This window comes from Amblyomma mixtum, chromosome 8 (assembly GCF_055824585.1).
Source record: "Amblyomma mixtum isolate Tamu chromosome 8, ASM5582458v1, whole genome shotgun sequence".
Lineage (NCBI taxonomy): Eukaryota > Metazoa > Arthropoda > Arachnida > Ixodida > Ixodidae > Amblyomma > Amblyomma mixtum.
Window position 1 is genome coordinate 42,065,498 of NC_143019.1, and position 5,077 is coordinate 42,070,574.

Sequence of the window (5,077 nt, forward strand, 5' to 3'; positions counted from 1 at the left end):
TGCATTTAAATCGAGTCAGTCTAAAGGCCTAGTGCGTCATTGCGATAGGACACTAACTCCTTTTTCTTGAACGCACTGAGCCAAAACGTCGCCACCAGTGCTGCAGCCGCCAGAATAAACTTCAATGAAGGTAACTTATCCCATGTCGATCGCTTAATCAGTTTGACCCAGAAATGTGACGTACTGAAGCAAAGCAGCACAAAGTACAGCTACTGTCGAGTAGCGGAGTATACCCAGAGGAATCGCATTTCCCGTTGTGGTCGTCAGCGTAGCGCAGGGATCTCTCCGGGACCCGTTTGGGGCAACTGCATTTATCTAGATTGAGACTGACTGAGGCAATAGACGGGCAGTTCAGAGTGCGCGACTTCTGCGAGCTGAATGGAACGCTGTTGAGATCACTTCGCGCATGCTGGGACGCAGGGTGTTCGGATTTGGGCGTCGTTTCAAAGGCCTAACGATACTTTCCAACTTCAGTGTTCGAGGCGTTATTCTTGTATCCTTGACCCTGGTGTTCCATATGTAGACGAAGTAGACGACCCTGGTGTTCCATATGTAGACTCACTGACCAATGACCATGGTCAAAATACAAAGGACGTTTCGGGACCGCCGCGGTTGCCTCTTTCACAAGGAGGCAACCGACGGACGTATCCATGTTTTTGTAGCACTTAGAAGCGTTATTAGCGATTTGGCATAGGTAGAATGCAAGGTTACATCGTTCCTGCTAAGTGCGTTAGACGTTGTATGTATGACCAGTGACTCGAGGTTTTGGCAGGCTAGTACATTATTTTTCGTTGTCAGTATCTTCGCTTCGTCCCAGACAATCTCGTGGCCACTTTTTTTTGCGTGCTTGGCGATTCTTTGTTACTTTACTTTTCAGTTTTGCGCATCATTCTGGTGTTCCCTCAGGTGTCTAGTGAAGTCTAACGCTACACCTATGCACTACACTGAAGAATAGTCGACGTAAGCAATTTTGTAAACAACTCTAGGAAACTTGCCACGGGGGAGCTGGTCCTTAGCGTCAACATCTTAGTCCGTGTCTTGCTGGTTGGGACATTCGCGATAGTGACGCAAGCTATAGGGATAGTTGGTGTTGGAACATATTTTCAGCAGCGCGAGCACATTCAAGAAAGAGGCGGATCAGCGCTCTTTCCTATCCGCCTCTTCTTTCCTTGCACGTTCTCGCTCTGCTGGAAATACCCGATACTGACGTCGCGCTTGTGGAAACTGCGCAAAATCGCCTGGCTGAGGGGTTCGGTTCGTTTTCGTTGTGTCATATAGTTCCGCTTTCCTTGGAAGCAGGCTGCTTCGGTGGTACCAATCGTTTTCGCGTGTTCCGGATGAAATATAGCGGATAGCTGCTTCTTTGCAGGTCAGTTTCAATTCATTTCATCTCGTAGTTTAGAATGACCTCTTTGTAGCAGACTTCTCTGTTGCAGTTGATCAGGCATACAACCAATGACCGCTCGTGATTCCCTGGGTGCATTGAGTCAAAGCCTAGGTAATCTTTCAGATTGCGTAGGTATCCGATAGACACGGCTAGTAAGGCCAGTTGAACCACGGGTTACCTTGGTTGCCAGGAATGGACACCAAATCATTTTGTGGTGCACTTCGCTGCGGACAAGCAAGTCTGCCACCAACTCGCTCTGTGCAACTTTTGACTTGCTCCAATCCAGCTTCGTGGAGCGGAAGCCTCAAACGAAAATCGCTATTGGGCGCAGGGACAGCTTTCTGAACGAACGCACAACATTATTAAGCGCATCTTTTAGCTACTGTTTGTAATTAACCACAGAGTACCAAATTCATCGACACCATCTGCCGGAGATGTACTGGGGTGTACATCAGAAAAGAACTTAGCGGAAGTGACCAAGCAGCAGAATCTATTTTTAAAGTTTGGTTTGGTTTGGTTTGGTTTATGGGGTTTAACGTCCCAATGCGACTAAGGCTATGAGAGACGCCGTAGTGAAGGGCTCCGGAAATTTTGACCACCTGGAGTTAACGTGCACTGACATCGCACAGCACACGAGCCTCTAGAATTTCGCCTCCATCGAAATTCAACCGCCGCAGCCGGGATCGAACCCGCGTCTTTCGGGACAGCAGGCGAGCATCATAACCACTGAGCCACAGCGGCGGCTCTATTTTTAATGTTATGCATTTGGTTTTAATAAATACTGTTCGAATTTTACACTGCTGAGAAGTGAACGTGCAATCCAGACTTCGCGGTTTCATTTTAACTGGTGGGGTATGGTATGGTATGGTATGGTATGGTATGGTATGGTATGGTATGGTATGGTATGGTATGGTATGGTATGGTATGGTATGGTATGGTATGGTATGGTATGGTATGGTATGGTATGGTATGTTACGGTACGGTATAGTATATAGGGTTTAAGCTTTAAAGTGACATGTTCTACGAAGGACAAGCAGTGTAAGGTTCTGGATTAATTTCAACCACCTTAGACTCTTTAACCTCCACTGACAGCGCATAGTACACGGGCGCCTTGCACTTCGTCTCCATTGAAACATGGCCGTCGTGGCCGATACTCAATCCGCGCCCTCGTCCTCAGAAGTCGAGCGCACTAACCACTGAGCCACCGTGGCGGGTTGCAATGCGAATTCCGTGGCTTTTGTCGTCATGGAATTAAAAGGAGAAAAAGCAGCTCAAGTAGCATACATGTTGTATCTTATGAACGTCTCTAGTTGGCTCGCTCAACTAGGCTGTAAAGAAAATCATAAGTCTTGGGTCAAGTTTTGTTCCCCATATTTATTCATCGACGGCGCAGAACGCAAATCACCCGCGGATTTATTTTCTAAGGTTTGATTAAAAAACTTATCTCTACTAGGGGAGGAATAAATCAGACTAACCACCTAATAAATCAGCCCGGATGTAGGGAAAAGTTCCCACTTTTGTTCCTTCGAAAGGAAGAAGTTATGTGAGGCCTTATGTTTCAGAACATATTTCTGAAAGTTTTATAAGAGAAAAAGAAAAATGGTCGAGTGTGCAGATAACCTGCGCAAAAAAAATTCTCACCTCTGTAAGCGAAATAATCCCAGCTTCAATCTTCTAAACCTAAGGTTTGGTTTCGTTTATGGGGTTTAACGTCCCAAAGCGACTAAGGCTATGAGAGACGCCGTAGTGGAGGGCTCCGGAAATTTCGACCACCTGGGGTTCTTTTACGTGCACTGACATCGCACAGTACACGGGTCTCTATAATTTCTCCTCCAAAGCAATTTGATCCCGGCCGCGGGTTCGATCCCGGCCGCGGCGGCTGAATTTCTTCTAAACCTAAGGAATAGGCAACCGTGGCGGGCTTCACTCTACGCTGTTCTTCTGGGTGGGCGCGTTAGCGCTTTCTGCGAATTTCGGAAAAGCTACAGAAAAGGTCCGTTTATCACCACGTTGAATATGAATCCGTTAATCAAGGCACAATTAGTGGAAGCACGCCCCAGAAGTGAGCACAGGGGCGGTTTACTAGTTTGGACTGAGAGGACATTGTAGTAGCGCTAAAAAAACAAGGACGACAGGGTAGAGAAAGACAACACAGGCGCAAGACATCAACTGGCTTTATTCTCGAGAACAACGACGAATTTATAGGCGACAATCAGGAGCATAAAAAAATCAACATTTGAATCGCATGCGTGATGGCACTTCCCGATACAAGAACCTCAAACCAACTAGCCCAGCTTTCTGCCTTAAATTAATTACTAGTTTGCTCTGTCTGTCGAATTTGTTGTCGTTTATCGTTTACTTCCCACCAGCACAAATATGCCCGTTTTGTTTTGTTTCTTTAATAACTAACCCGGCAAACAGCGCCGACCCTTCAGGAACAGCAAGACCCTAGTTAAAGGGCTTTGATATTTGGCTCCACGTCCGAAGGGTGCGTGCGTGAACGCATAGCAGAAGGGGGAGTGAGGGAGGGTGGCAGAGGGGTCGAGAGGAGGGAGAGGGGTGGCTGGTTGAACAGGGTGTTCCTATTTTTGGAGCAAGGGTAGAAGCTGGCGCACGTGAGGCGGGCCCGGCACGTGCAAATAAGCACTGGCATGCGGCAACACGCGGGCTGCGCCGGACGTAGAAAATGGGATCCTTTGCCGGTCGACCATGTGCGCCAGTCCATAGCTGAGGCTGCTGTTGATGCAGCGGTTGTGCCGGCGCATATTGGCCCCACATAGGGGCTTTCTGCAGCGCGTGCTCTCTACTATATACTATACGGTATTGTTTGTTGTTGTTTTTTTTCTTTCCCGCTCCACGTGAGAGTTACTCATAACGATGCGCTCCGAGAAATATTTGAACCGAATCGAAAACGTCAATACTCAATCAAATCCTTATTTATGCTCGACATGAGCAAGGTGAATGGGGGGGACTGCTGTTTTAAGCATTTTGACGAATTCCTATTCCCCGTCAAGTACAAGAGCAGGAGCGGCGTACACAATGGAAATAACTAGATACGAAAACACCCTTTGAATTACAGGATAACACATATACTTGCGCTGTCCTGCAGCAGTCTACAAAACACTTATGAGCCATAAGCCAGAGTTACAGTTGTTAACAAAAGGATACACAGACAGATCAAAGAAAAATACTGAACACAAAACAACGAACATCAAGTTATAATATTTACGTCACCCACTTTCGAGATACAGAAACATTTTATGGAACTCACGAGCAGGAAGAGTTGTTATATCAGCACATAAATGATGGAAATCAGGAGTTTTTGGAAGTAAATAACCTAACATGGAGCTATTTACTTCGAGAAGAAAAGGGGATTCGATTAGGCGAAAAACCAGCAAAAAAAGACGAGGGACAAGAAGGAGGAATGCACACAATGTGGTCTGGACTAGCCATTATGCTTTATTGAACAAGACGCCTTCACAGTAAGGCTCACAGGAGATGCACAGCAAAACCAAACCCATCTCCCGACAATTCCTACGATTACCACCTACGATTTTCGCGTTCTAAAAATTCTGAAACGGAATGACGTGGAGGGAAAAAGTGGAAACCATAACAGTTCCAGCCATCTCTGAGTGCCTGCTGCAGCTACCTCATGCTCCTTAATGACATTAGGCGGTTATCCTGCACTCC